Source organism: Patagioenas fasciata, chromosome 8 (genome assembly GCF_037038585.1).
Source record: "Patagioenas fasciata isolate bPatFas1 chromosome 8, bPatFas1.hap1, whole genome shotgun sequence".
Taxonomy (NCBI): domain Eukaryota; kingdom Metazoa; phylum Chordata; class Aves; order Columbiformes; family Columbidae; genus Patagioenas; species Patagioenas fasciata.
This window is the reverse complement of record NC_092527.1, coordinates 40587690-40602524: the sequence shown is the minus strand read 5'-3', so window position 1 is coordinate 40602524 and position 14835 is coordinate 40587690.

Sequence of the window (14835 nt, the reverse complement as noted above, 5' to 3'; positions counted from 1 at the left end):
CACTGTTTCCCCAGGAGTACCATAAAAAACCCACAAACAATACTCTGTGAAGGGGGGCAGAAGTTCTTTAGTTTTACTACGAAATATTTTACAATAAATCTGAGGAAGTAAATGAACTGAATGTCAAGCAACCAAAGATTTTAATGTATTGTTGGACAAGCCATAGGTTGTGGTTTGGTGGTTTTTTTCTATTTTTTTTAATAATCATGTTTTTCTCTCAGCCTTTCTGCAACTAAACTTCCCTACACATTTGATAGGGAGAGCGATGCAGTGACACGCCAAGCCATAATGAAGCAGCAATCTGTGCCGATTCCCAGGTGGCCGGGGTTAGCGGGTCAAAGGCACCAGGAGTTTCTGGAGAGAATTCTGGACGCTGGTTAAAAACCCTAAAAAGATCACAGGTTTCCTTTACATCACATCAGCTCCTCCTCTCCCCTCTTCTACTACACACAGAGCAGAAAAATGCCTGCACTGAAACATCCTTGGAAAAAAACCATGGTGATGCTACTGCCCGGGGCGATGCTGATGGAAAACTGCGTGTTCCCTTCTCTGCCTTTGCCCGTGGAAAAATCCATCAGCAATTAAGACTTTACAATTTGATACAATTATTTTATTCTGTGTCAAGTGGAAAATGGGAATCGATATTTATTGTGCGCACTCCACCCCCAAAAAGGATGTAAGTTGGATAGCCGGAGAGGCTGTATGTTGACAAACATATGGGCTATGTGTGTTACAGACACATTACGAAGGAAATTATTTTGTGAAATAGCTGAGAACTTCAAGAATTTTGGGAAATGCCTAAAAACAGTAACCAATTGTAAACGAAGTGCCTCAATTACTAGATATAATAATTTCAAAGAAGTTTTCTATATTATAGACTTCTTTGTACTTGCTTCCAAGACTGTATGTTTTCTCTTGTGCCCCATTGTTTATTTTGCAATAGTACATTTCTCTTGGCAGAGCCTACATTTATTTTCATTATTAGGATCATTGCAATGTTTTACTTCGTAACATTTGGATCTGTTTACTTGGAGTTTCTCTGAGGCAGCACAACCATGTTTTATACAACCCTGTCCTGTAGTGGCAGAGAACTGGAAAAACACTCTCGCCGAGATTTCAATAAGGTGTCCTGAGAAAAGCAATTTAAACTCACCCCCAGAGCAGGTCCCATGAAGGATTCCACTTGTCTGCAGCGAGCAGGTATTGACCATTCCTCTCCGGCTCTAACGCATCGCCTCTGACCACAGAAATGGGGGTGGACATGGTTCCCTCCTGAGATTTCAGCTGGAAAAGTCTGTATTAAAGTGATTACCTTGGAAAGAACAGCTTGTCGGTCTGAACCAGCTTTCCGCTGGAACAGACACCACACAGCTCATGACTTTTGAGGTGACGTTTAGTTGGCTGCAGGTTAAATGACGATGGAAACTTCTAGGATTTCAGTCGTGGTGGCAGCAATCTGGGCTTTCACTGTCTGTCAAATAATTTAAGAGAAATAATTACAACGAGAAAGTCGATTAGAAAAAACATTGGCCTACAAAAACATCCTTGGATGAGAAGTAAAGGGTACTTCGTCCAAAACTCAGGTAAAGCACAAGGCAGTGATGCCCCTTAAAATATTTGCATCAGCTTGGTTTATGTTTCTTTGTGCAGCTTATTATTATCAACACCCTGACTGTGCTGAATACACCAGTTCCAAGAAGAAACGATGCAAAAGAATGCAAAAATAAATGGTGCAAAAGAATGTCCATATTCCAAACTATATCAGTAACAACAACATCAATTATTCTAGGGAGCGCTGTGAAATGGAAGCATTTCTCACAACAACTGAATTAAAGAGTCAAATAGCACAACGCACTACCTGGAATGACAGTCATAAGGTTTTTAGAACTTTTAATTACTTTGCGAAACATCTGCTTTCACAACATGTTTGCAATGAAGTCGGCTACACAAAAGCCTGTGGATATATGAAATTCCATGGCTGTTTGCAGACACAAAAATGAGACTTGCAGACGGCTTTCCATGGGAAACCGGGAACTATTGCTGCCTCTTTGCTGTAGTAACAGGGCTTTGCCTGGAAGTGTCGAAAGGTCTTTATTGCTGTCTGCAGGCATCTCCCAAGTCAATTCACACAGCAAACGAGGAAGACGTGGAGAAACAACACGGCAGAGACGGCAACGCAATATTTCAGCCCTTCCGGTATTAAATTCTGAGACGTGGAGAACAACGAGTACAGAGATGACAGATGAAATAAGTGGGTTTATGTCAGAGGTGTTGTCAGGAAAGGCTAATATCTGTTTTGTGTTGCAGTCAATGACCAAGAGAGTATCAACGTGCGCAAATGCCCTAAAACCACCTTGCGATGGAAATGATGTGGTGGAGTGATGAAGTGCCTGGGAATATCAATCACGTGTGAGGCCTGGGCTGCACTTTGCATTATAATAAATTAAAATAAAGCATCCCAAGCTGTTTCTGATTATTTTTTTCTCCTTTTTGGAGGATACCTTAAGCTGTTCCTGTCAGCACAAGCTCCTGTGAAAGGACCTGTCAAGAAACAGGTGTCCCCAGAAATGAATCACTGAGTGAATGATCATAGCGATAATTATTTTGTGGCTTGAAGAGGAACGGTTTGAACATCATACAATTGCGGATGATAATGATCCTTTCCCTGCCAGCTTTCACCAAAGGTAACAACAAACCCAACGCAGCTCGTGGCTGCGTGACAGGATCTCCCTTTCTGGGAGACGTTTCTCGGCAGCGATGACTGAAATGCCATGGGACATGGTGAATGAAGACAGAAAAGCAACTGAATCTCGCTGAAGAGATAAATCTTCCTCATGCTGATGCCACACAACAAGCAAGAAGCCCAGTTGGTCAAAATGGCACAGTTATTGTTATAAATGGGTTTCTGCACCAACCAAAGCTTCCTCTCCTGATGCTGCATGATGGACCCACCACCTCTCCTGCCATCTCCTGAGTATTTGTGATCTGCTCCGGGGCAGCTCACCCTTTTGTGCCCAAGCATCTGTGCTTTCCAACTCCCCAGAAATGTTTTCCCAATTGGAAAATGCTTTCTCATAGCTCCTTATTTTCTCCAGGGTAGCATTCAGGTCCAAAACCACCAGAAATGGGTATGGGGTGGAAAACTCCAATTCCATCACCCGCCTTTGTACCAGCTCCTCTCGAGGTGGCCCAAGTCTCTTGCTCTGCAGATTCCAAAGTGTCTCACGTATTATTGAAGGGACAGATGGTCCCCAAGTGAGCTCCTTGGTCCCACCAGCACTGTCGAGGGTTTTCGGTATCCACAATGGTGCACTGTGCTACTTTAATATGTACCATGAGTTTCGAGGTGGTGGGAAAAAGATTTTCGGTGACATCAGCCATCGTTATGAAACGTAACAGTTAAAACACCCTTTCCCTGCTCTAACGGAGCAGTTACAGTCACTGGTTTTCAGACAGAAAAGTGGTATTTTTGCAGGTGGATCCAAGACGTGCACGAGTGGTTAATGCACCTGAGTGTGCGCGTCTGTGCGAGAGCACTCTAAGCCAGGTTGTTCTCCCAGTGAGGTTAATGTGGAAACCTCTCCTGATTTCAGCCATGCAGAGCCGAAGCACACAGGTGGTATTTATCAGCGTATAAAGCAGAGATTGCACGAAGGTGCGTTCTGGATGCATCCAGAATTTCATGCCGAGCTGTGGCAGGAGTATTATCTTCCAGGGCTGCGACATCAAAAACAATACAAACAAAAAATTCAATAGTTCATATGTATTAACAGCCTGGGAGAGCAAAAACCAGCATGAAAAACCTTGAATTTCTATGGGTTTAAAACGCTGGTAGCGACAGTGCATATATAACCATTTAGTTTGATTTCCAGAAAGACAAGATTGTTCCTCCTGACTGGGTGTTGAGTAAGAAACGCACTTTGGGGATGCAGCCTGAAACGAGACAGTTGCTCAGAGCCGCTTCGTTGCTTAAAACAGATGATATTTGTTTATATAAAGGTCTAAGTGAAATTTTGCCTCTGCCAGCTGAGTCAAGTGCTACTCAACAGGTTCCCGATCTCTGGAGTAAGTGGAGCAAGCGGTCCCAGTGACACAGACAAATGGGAAGCGCGGCGCTGAGTATCAAACTCATCAAATGGAGTGCAAAACGAAGAAAACACAACTAAAATAAATCTTCAGGCTACTTTCTTAGCAAAATGCCTCTGAAGCGAAAAGCTGGGACTATTTAGCATATGAGAACTCATGATGTTGCCGTTAGTATCAAAGCACGCGCACCCAATAGAGATGTGCAGGCACAGGTATGAATATTTTGGGGGAATGCTTCAAAATCTTGCTACGCAGGATGAAGGTTTCTAAAACATTCGCTAAGCTAAACCAGAGTGGTCTCATTTCCTCGTGTTCAGAACTAGACTATTTACATATGATAAACATCTCACTGCTCCCTGAATCCTTCTTAATAAGTAAGTACCTCGAAAAAAGATACTTCTCACGTAGCATTTTGATTGCTCGTGGCTTTTCTGAACCTCTTTAGATCCTGCTTTATATTTGCTCTTCTTGTTCCAGGAACAAAGATCTTTGTCAGGTCTGACGCTGCCTTGTAGGAGAAGGCCACAGAGAAAGCAGTTCCAATTGTTTTGTAAGCAATTTAAAAGGCAATTTGAAGATTCAAAATTACTTGAACACTCCTAACAAATCAACGCATAGTATATGTAGGTTAAAATTAAAATAAATCTGCACTTCCTAGGAAAGCATCTATCAATGAGTATCCTAAAAAGAAGACACCAAAAAGAAAACAGCAGCAAGGAAAAAATATGAAAAATAACAGCTACACCCCCTCTTCCAGAACTTGAAAGTCAGAAATTCATATAAATTATGAGAAAACTAATCTCTGTAAGACACGCTGATCCATTGAAACCACGGATAGGTGGTTTTAAGATCATAATGAAATAGAAAAGTTTGAGATTATCAACAGTCTGCTCTCCCATCTCTATGTATTAATTACTTTTCTGGTAGTGTAACAGAGGTTAGTAGTAGTAATAGGTAGTAAACAGGAGGTTTATTTGAGCTGTTTCAGCACATGAGGTTCACCAACATTCATCTGCAGCAAAGGGGCCTCCAGTGTGGCTGCAGCAGCTCTATTTGCATTGGTGATGCTCCCCTAACGAAAGCAGCAACGGATTTCTGTAAAAAAATTCATATCTATTAATCCAAATTAAACAGAATTTATAACCATACAATATTTCATGACTTATTAATTTAGGGATGATTTTTTCCCCAAAAAAACTTACCGCTCGCTGCTGACAGATATATCTTTCAATGTGCTTAATGCAAGCACCTATAAAAGATGGGAAAACGCTGTGCCGGTCACGGGCGTGTGAAGGTCCTGTTTTATTGAAGGCAACAGAAAACAGAAATGCTGAGACATAAAAGTCTCTCCTCAATGACAGACTTGGGAAGCCAGGTGAAACAATCCAGGGCATGAAGCTCATCGTAACCTCTGCCCAAAGCTGTCATGATGCCGAGAGATGCACAAGAGTATATCGGCAAAAATCGAATTTATCAACTAGGAACAAGATGGCGAAGAGTCAAAGAAGCTCCGTGGAGGTCTGGTTGGGACAAGGAGAACAAGGTCTTGCTGGGACATGATCTCACCGCGTTGCTTCGCACCACCCGCACGTCAGAGGGATGTCAGATCCGATCTCGGCAGCGAGATCTTTGTCTCCTCTGGAACGATGTTCCTAATTGTCAGCAAAGTCCGGTTCACTCTTCGTCATCTCCCCAACGCAGCGGGGGCTCGGAGGAACGCGGCTGCGGTCAAGGTTTCATCGAGATGGAGGCGAAAGGCGTTTGATTTCACAGGAGATGAGCACAAAACGTGCTCCTGGAAGACCCAAGTGTGGTTCTCGGGGAAACCAGAGTCCAAGGAAGAACATCTTCTTTTCACTCAGCTGCTGGGTGTTACTAAGCTGTTCAATATGATCCAAAAATGCACCATTTGAAAGCACTTTTCAGCATAAAGACTGCGTTTTTAATTGTCTGCCCTTCAGTGACCACTGATCAAAACATTGATTCTTCTTCTGCCCTTGTGCATACAGCTTTAATGGAAAGACGAGCAGTTTCCATTTATTTTACTTTCATACACATTTAAATAGGAATATGCAGATCTAGTCTGCTATAGCTACACCATCAGCCCCCAAAATCCTCAATGGAGGACCTGACGAAATGCCAGGCCAATCCTGCAGCCACTGGTACCACCAGAAACGTTTGCAAATATGACCCCATTTTTCAGATATCCAGAAGATTACTTTAAAAATATTACAATAGAGCAATCTATGACTGGATGAGCCAGGGCAAAGACACAAAACCAATATTATCGATGATGAATTTGGGTGGCAAAAGGGTGGAAAGATTGTTAGTTTTCAAAGCATATTTACGTTCCAAATTAAAATAAACACAATTGCAGCCATTATACACTTTGAGATGGGATTTTTCTTTGCATCTGAGGAATTACAAAGTGCTCTTACATGCAGTAGGGATAAAAACACAGTTAGTACAGATGCTAAAAGAAGGCGTATCAGTGAACTGCAAAGCGATTATGTTGTACCCTTGGGCAATAAGGCTGTCATAAAATTTCAAAACAAGATGTAAGAATCTAGGACAGTTCTGTTGTTGGGTCACAATATTTGCTTTGCAGCCACATTCTCTATTTTCTAGTTATAAATTAAATGGCGACATTTCTAGTATCAATTCATCCCCTGTCACTGAAAATATGCACAAAAGCCTGACTGGATTTGGAAGGAGAGCAGAGGTTGTAAGAGCAGAATGTGTTGGATACAGGTCAAACACAGTCATTGAATAAGTGAAGTGGGAGAACACGGGAACTCCTGGTTATTGCTCAAACCCAGACCTCTCCAACTAGTTACTTGTCAGAAACAAAATCTGAAGCTTTGTCTCTGTTATCCACCTGACCCCTCCCAGAATAACAGAGGTATTGATTCATAAAGCAATTTTAGGCACAGGAGATGCACTAGAGGGACGTACCTCCAGAAGGGAATTTTCAACATCGAAGGCTGAACTGTCTCCTGAAAAAGCCCATTCTGCTCTTCTCCTTCCCCTATTTTCCCTCTCCTTGTTGCAAAAAAAATCCCATGAAAGAAAACAAAACCACTTGCAAAGGTCTTGATCACATCCCAACGGGGAATTCTGAAGCCACAATAAACTCCTCTGCAACAGGAAAGTGATTTTCACAGAATGTGTCACAGAATCCCAGAATGTCAGGGGTCGGAAGGGACCTGGAAAGCTCATCCAGTGCAATCCCCCCATGGAGCAGGAACACCCAGCTGAGGTTCCACAGGAAGGTGTCCAGGCGGGTTTGAATGTCTGCAGAGAAGGAGACTCCACAACCTCCCTGGGCAGCCTGGGCCAGGCTCTGACACCCTCACCAGGAAGAAGTTTCTGCTCAAATTTAAGTGGAACCTCTTGTGTTCCAGTTTGAACCCATTGCCCCTTGTCCTATCATTGGTTGTCACCCAGAAGAGCCTGGCTCCATCCTCCTGACACTCCCCCTTTCCATATTGATCCCCATGAATGAGGTCCCCCCTCAGTCTCCTCTTCTCCAGCTCCAGAGCCCCAGCTCCCTCAGCCTCTCCTCACACGGGAGATGCTCCACTCCCTTCAGCATCTTTGTTGCCCTTTGTTGTTGTTTCTACACAGCACATAACAGAACTGCCTGTATTTATGCAGCAGCGACAGCCTTTGAGGCTAAAATATCTGCCTAACGTGGTCAAGGAGGAGCACGACGGGGTTGCAGCCAAGTGCCACGGCTGTCGCCAAGCAGCCAGTCAAGTGCAATAAAGTAGTTATATACAGCATTTTGAGGCCTTCCCCACTTCCAAAATATCTACTATGCACAGAGAACTTCCAAAGTCAGCAGAAACAGAGCTAATCCTGTAGTGGAGAGGGTAATTTCAAAAGGTAATTGATGTCTTTTTAACCTAGAACTGTCAAACTGTATTGAGAATAATAGAGCCTGACAAGTCTAAAGTTAAAAGAGAAATTGTAAGATTGATCCATTTCAGGTTCTGAATTTTAACATTAAGTTGTTGTTCAACTTTTAGGAGGATAGTATCAAACAAGTATTTCTCTGTAAATAAAGGAGCAAAGGAAAAATGATCTAATGCTCACAGCAAACCCCAAAACATTCAAAATCCAGATTTTTTTCCCCTTAACTTTGTCAGAATGGTTGAGTCCCATTTCTCTTAACAGCTACAATGTGCCTGATAAGAGTAACGTGTTGGGAAGTGGAGGTCATCTAGAATGATAAAATCAAACCCATTTAAGTGAAAACGCTTTTAAATCCACCTTGTACGTCTGTTACTGCATTGTCGACTCCCCCGTGCTGCAGGGAGGCAGATGTAGAGCTCTGCGCTGAGAATTTAAGGGCTAATGTGACTAAAAGCCTTGATTCCCTTGTAAAGAGACAGAAAAGTCACAGAAAGCCATAGAAACTAGAGAGTGTATCAAGAGCAAAGAGTGGGAAGTGAAGACACAGAGAATGGAAGTGTCATTGTCACTTTTGTCCCCAGTAATTCAGCTGCCTGGGGCAGGGGGATGTTCTCCATCCCAGGGCAGCTCAGCTTGAGAAGGGAAGAAGGGGGAGATGCCCAAAGCTGGGAAGTTTTGGGGTGCATGGGATGAATTACGGAAAAGACTTGGATTTCAAAGGGCTGAAGGTCTACGTGTGCCAGTGGTCGGACTTCACTTTCCATGAATCCTTCCCACCTGTAAACTAGACAACAAAGATTGAAAAAACCAACAGGCTAAAGTGAGGTTTGAGGAGCAGAATTGTGTGAGACACAGAACAGCGTGAAGATGGAGAAGGTTTAAGCTAATGTGTTCCCCAGAGAGCAATACTTCAATACACTTACCTTTTTGTTTTTGCATTACAGAAGATACGCATCCCTATGCCGTTATCAAAATCTAAATACCACAGTTGGAGTTGTTTATTTTGATGGGCTAATTTAGATAAAGGAAAAAAAATACACAACAAAACCCCAAAATCAACAACTAGCATGTAACCTCATGTCTCAACTCACAAATAATGCAAGACTCAGTTGCCAATACCAATTTCAGGATAACAAGTTTTGCTCCCATTTACCCAGGCACCTCTTAGATTTGAGACTGAGCAGAAAAGAGAAATGACAGCACTAATATTTAGCAGAATTTTATCTAGAAAATGCAGGTGGTAGTTTCTGTAATAAGAGTAATACCCAGACCTTGCTAGTGGTGTTTCCTAATGAAAATGTCTAATCCTTGAGCCTCCTCCTCCTCGTTTGGATAGAACAGTTGATATTCAGAACATAAGTATTTATAGTGGAGCTGTAATTCCAGTATTTCTAACAGTAAGCAAAAAGAAACACCTCAACGGTACATTCCTACTGCCGTCCTCATTTTAAGTATTGAGATTTTAAACACGGAGCAACCAGTGACAGTGGGAACTTAGGGCAGGTAATCCCACAAAGTCAGCGCCAACCAGACCAGCAGCCACCTTAAGAGCCTCTTCAAAGGTGGCGATTTTTCTCTCTCAAGCAAATTCAGAGAAAAATAGCTGGATACCAATTTCTAGGAATGAACAAAAGGCAGTGAACATTATTTTCTCTGATAACGCGCATCGTACCTGTTACGGTTTGTTCAGCTTCTCTGGCCGTGTGCAAGAAGACTCTGCAAGCAGCTGAAAATTTAAATGATAGAGCAATTATTTATTGGCTGACACACACAGGATACAGAACTCCTTAGCTAAGCAAAGGTACAGCCACTCTCCCCAGCACAGCAACCGGATCCTCGATGTTGCTGAGTTGTCACCCAACACCTGGGTGACACCAGTGTCCTGAGTGATCAACGCCTTGACCAAGGGCTCCATGATCTACTGACTCCCAACAACTCCCTTCCCTGTTGGTTTTATGGAATCATAGAATCATTTCAGTTGGAAGAGACGCTCAGGATCATTCACTGAGCTATCACAGGTCCTCTTTATGTGCAGTGGATCACAGAACCATAAAATCATTTTGGTTGGAAAAGACTCTCAAGATCATTGAGTCCAACCATTAACCCAACCCTGCCACTAAACCACGCCCCTAAGAACCTCATCCATGCATGATGCATTAATTATTTTATACATAGTTTCTGAACCATCATCACAACAATACAGCCAAATGTTGGAAAGACGATGACGAGGAGTGGTAATTAAGTGCTTTGGGATGGTGCACTCACACCTTTTCCAGCTCCTTATAAACGAAACAGCGCTCTGAGAGAAATCCCGCGAAACAAATGAAATTTTAACCTAAAGCACCTTAAATTTTCAACTTCCTCATCTGACAGAGATTAGGAAATAGAGACAAATTTGCCAGTTGCCTTTTGCTGCCCACTCTTAATGAACAGCCTTTCCTTCCCACTCCTCCCTCGCCCATTCGTCCCCGTCCCGTGTGATGTGCGGGTACCACGGCACCTCGGGGGAGCTGCCCAACGCTCACATCGCTTCTCAGCAAACACGGGAGCGTGTGCTCTGCTTTGTTTTTCCACTGGCTCCACTGTCACCTGAAGGCGCCTTCCTCTGCTCATCATTTTAAGACAGAAGAGAAATACAAGTGATGTTCATTTTATGGCTTGACTACAGGTAAATTATCTGGAAAAATAGGCAAGAACATGGCTTTCTTCTCTTTTCTTTTTGTTATAGTGAAAATAAAATGCAACAGCATTATATCAGCACAGTGTAATACGAGTATCATTTGATAACATATATGCCTGCATACATCTTTGTCTGAACAACAAAACCCCCCTCCATGCGGTTTGAGGTTGAACCTCTGCTCCCCACAACTACAACAAATATATCCCAGGAAAACAACCTCCTGAAGCCCCACATCTCCACTGGGATGGATCCCAGGGCTTCTGGGCCGTGCCGAAGCTGGTGGTGCTATTTCCAAAGCTGATGAAGGCTCCAGCATGGGGCCAACCCGTGGGCTCAGACCTTTCTTTAGGCAAGATCATCCCATGGGGATGACGCATGGCACGGTACAGCATCATAGAATAGTTTGGGTTGGAGGGACCTTCCCAGTTCCCCAGTGCCACCCCTGCCATGAGCAGGGACATCTTCACCAGCTCAGGTTGCTCAGAGCCCCGTCCAGCCTGGCCTGGGATGTCTCCAGGGATGGTTCATCCACCACCTCTCTGCCCAACCTGGGCCAGGCTCTCACCACCCTCACTGTAAAAATTCCTTCCTCATGTCCAGCCTGAATCTCCCTTCTTTTAATTTAAAACCATCACCCCTTGTCCTATGGCAACAGGCCCATGTAAGGCACGGCAGCCAGCAAAAGCAGAGCCTGGCACCAACAACCTCAGAAACCCAAATGTCCCCAAACTCCTGCCAAAAGCATAACGGGTGGGTGAGACCGTGCCCAAACCACACACCCTTGTTTTTACAAAGTACACCTTTAAAAAAAAAATCCCTCTTTAAATAACAGAAATCAAGAAAGAGGGAGAAGGAGAAAGTGGGGGGAATAAAAGAACATCTGAAATGCAAACATCAGTATTTAAGAAAAAAAAAATAAAGGAAGCCAAGCGTTTGCTCCCACACGGGGCTTTGCGGTCACTGGTCACTTCCAATTAGCTTGCAGCACCAGCTAACGCTTGCTGTCAGCCAGGAACACGGAGCACTGGAGAAAATCAGTTCCACGCAGAGACTTTGGGCTTTTTTACGGTACTACGATGGCCTGCAGGAAAGGAAAGCATCCCCCTGAACTCGGGTAACTCCGCGTTAGGTAACACTGCTGGAGCCTGACACAGCTCCGGTCCCAGCAAAAACCAGCCCTCCCTGCCCGTGATGTCCAGGTCACGGTCCCCCCACTCCGGGAGGACTAACACAGAGCTGGCACTTGTCCTGCTGCTGCTCTGGAACAGCCTCATAAGCACCAAGAATACAGGAGAGAAAATGAAGAAGCAATCACAGACACATGTGCCGAGGGATGGGGACTGGTGTGGAAGTCGGTGCTGCTCTTGTCAGCAAAGTACCAAGGAAAAAACACCCCAGCCTGACCTGAAAGCCAGGGGAAAGCAGCTCAGGAGGTGAAGAAACAAGGAAGATAAACCACAAGTGAAATATAATGAAATGCATGGGCTGAGAGCACAGTCATGGCCATGGTCTTGCCCAGCCGTGGTCTGTCCCACGGACCTCAGCCTTTAGGAGAGCGATCTCACGCCCTTCAGCAGCAGTTTGACATCTGTGCCAAGAAAAATAAGAACGCAATACAGAAATGATGTCCGCAAGTGCTCTGGGCAGAAAATCAGTCCCAGCCCTGCAGTTTTGTTATCCTGTGGATGCTCAACATTGATTCGATATTGGAGAAAGGATGTGGTTTTGCCTGCGGAGATGCCTGCAAAGAGGTGCTGCAGTGGAGCTGCCAGCGCTCAGCTGTAATTTCAGAGGGAATTTAGCCCTCAGCGTCTCCTTCTTGCTGTTAAAGACTAGAAGTGCAAACACTGCGAGAGCAATATCGTATTTGCCATCAAACGGAAGAGAACTTCCCCTTTTCCAGGTCTTTAAGCAACCTGGCCTAATGTAAGAGACGATTTCTGCTGCAGACCTTATGCAAACACCCCAGAAGACTTCACATGGGGGAAAGGAAATGAGTTTTCCACCGCCACTTCTCACCATCATCTATTTCTAGGTATTTTTTCTATTATTTCCCTCTGAGGAGCAAGTGCAGCATAAAAGAAAACAACAACCAACATGTTTGTTAATTGTACACAGTAATAAAAGGAAGTCTATAACCACTAGAGTGAGATACTATGGACAGCCACATCTCAACATGATTTTAAAAATACGTCAGGACAGGTCTCCTGTAACACTACTAAATAGCAGATAACTACCTCATCTTTTGAAAGAATGCATTTTTGTTTTGAAATTGAATCCATGGTTGATATATGTGGATTTTTTTCTCTGATAGGTTTTGAGCACATGCCATCGAAATGCAGGAAAATAGATATAATTTCCAGAGAAACAATAATTACAGCTTAATTGAACTTCCTGCACTCTGCGATGACTTCTTCTCTTGCTACAGGAACGCAGCTCCCAAACCAACATTCAAAATGTTAAATCAAATGTTAATAAGCATTTTAAACGGCATAATTTATGCTAATCTGAGAAGTGTTTTGCCTAGACTGAAGCTGGTGGGGTTGTTTTACCTCTCAAAGCGATAGAATTCTACATCAGTCGCTTCCAATTTAACACAGCACGTGTCAAACTGCTCTAAAAGGGTGCCCGGGTACCCATGCATTTCCATGGGCTGCTTAGTATTCCGCTAAGTATTGTTTTTTAAAAGTCAAGATGTTTTTGGTAGGTCATTTTCTTGGTTCTCCACTGTCGGTGCAGTGATCTGTCATTGCTCATAGGAATGATGGAGACTGAAAACTGTTTAAGCTGGGATTACAGTGCTGAGGGTGTGTATGCACAGCCATAGGAAAATAGGGCCAGAGAATAAATATAAAACTTGGAAGAACAGCCAACGACTGGAGAACACACACAAAAAATGCCTTATCTATAGGAAAACAGCGTCGCATATGGTTTTGTCTCTGCTTTCTCTTTGTGAAGGGCTCCTTCAAATGTTGATGACGCCGTATATTCCCCTCCGCTGCACGCTGGCAGGAGGCCATGGCTTCCAATAACAGCACAACCAGCATCTTTTCCAGCAGCTGTTGGGCAGCACGACCTCCTGGTCTGGCCACGTGTGAGCAACCGGCGAGGCTTATTCTTGGGGATAATGAGGAAATCAGAGGCTCCGAGGGTTTTTATGGGAGGTGAGGTGAGTCGCTCAAAGTCACACAACCGGGGATTGCTCATAGCGAGGACACCTTTGGAGTGACAAAGCAAGGCAGCGCACATCGCCTTTGGGACCAATCGTCTGCCAAACACGACGTTTCAAACGCCATTTGGGTTTCTTGCGCTTTAAGGGAAAAATAAATCTGAAAAATGGAAATGGGAGCATCTACCAAGGAGGCTAAATACAAAGAGAACGTGCCGACATGGGCGGCTGATGGAAATCTCAGAAGAAGCTTCATAAAAATAATTTGCGAATGTTTGCAAATAATGCAAATTAAACATAAGCTGTCAGTGAAAATGTGAAGTTTCATCACCGCATCTGTGGCGTTAATATCCTATGGCTGGTGTTCCCCTGCTTAGTTCTCCTCTGCAAGAGAGTCTGGGCTGCAAACACAGACGTTCAACAGCATCAGAGCCAAACGGTGCAATGAGAAGCTGAGCGAAGGGCCAAAACAACATGAATTCAACCCCTAATAGCACCATTTCACCACCCACAAGAATCTCTGCAAGTTTGGGAGGGCAGACGAGGAGTTTGGGTAGTAATGAATCTGAGGTGGTCAGCTTGGATTCCGAAAACCATCCATCAACGCGCAGCTATAACAAGACAGCACAGGGGAACAGCAGTCGCTTGGCTGAGCACAGGATTGAGTGGAGTCATCATCCAACTCAGTCTCATGAGGAGGTCGGTCCGTGTCCTCAATGTATCGGTCTAAAGCCAGCTCGGGTAGATGTGAAACGAGTTATTTAATTCAGCAACTTTGCGTTGAAGTGCTAGAATACTGCATGCACTGGAAATTAAAAAAAAAAAAAGGCCATTTTATAAAGAAACCTGATTTACAATAATTATTCATGTCTGCAGAATGCATATGACAAAACTGAGGGAAATTAAAAGTCCTATAAATAGCCTCCCTGGAGAACAGCTGGTGAGATCCCAGACAATAACCAAGTACTTCTACCAATCCACA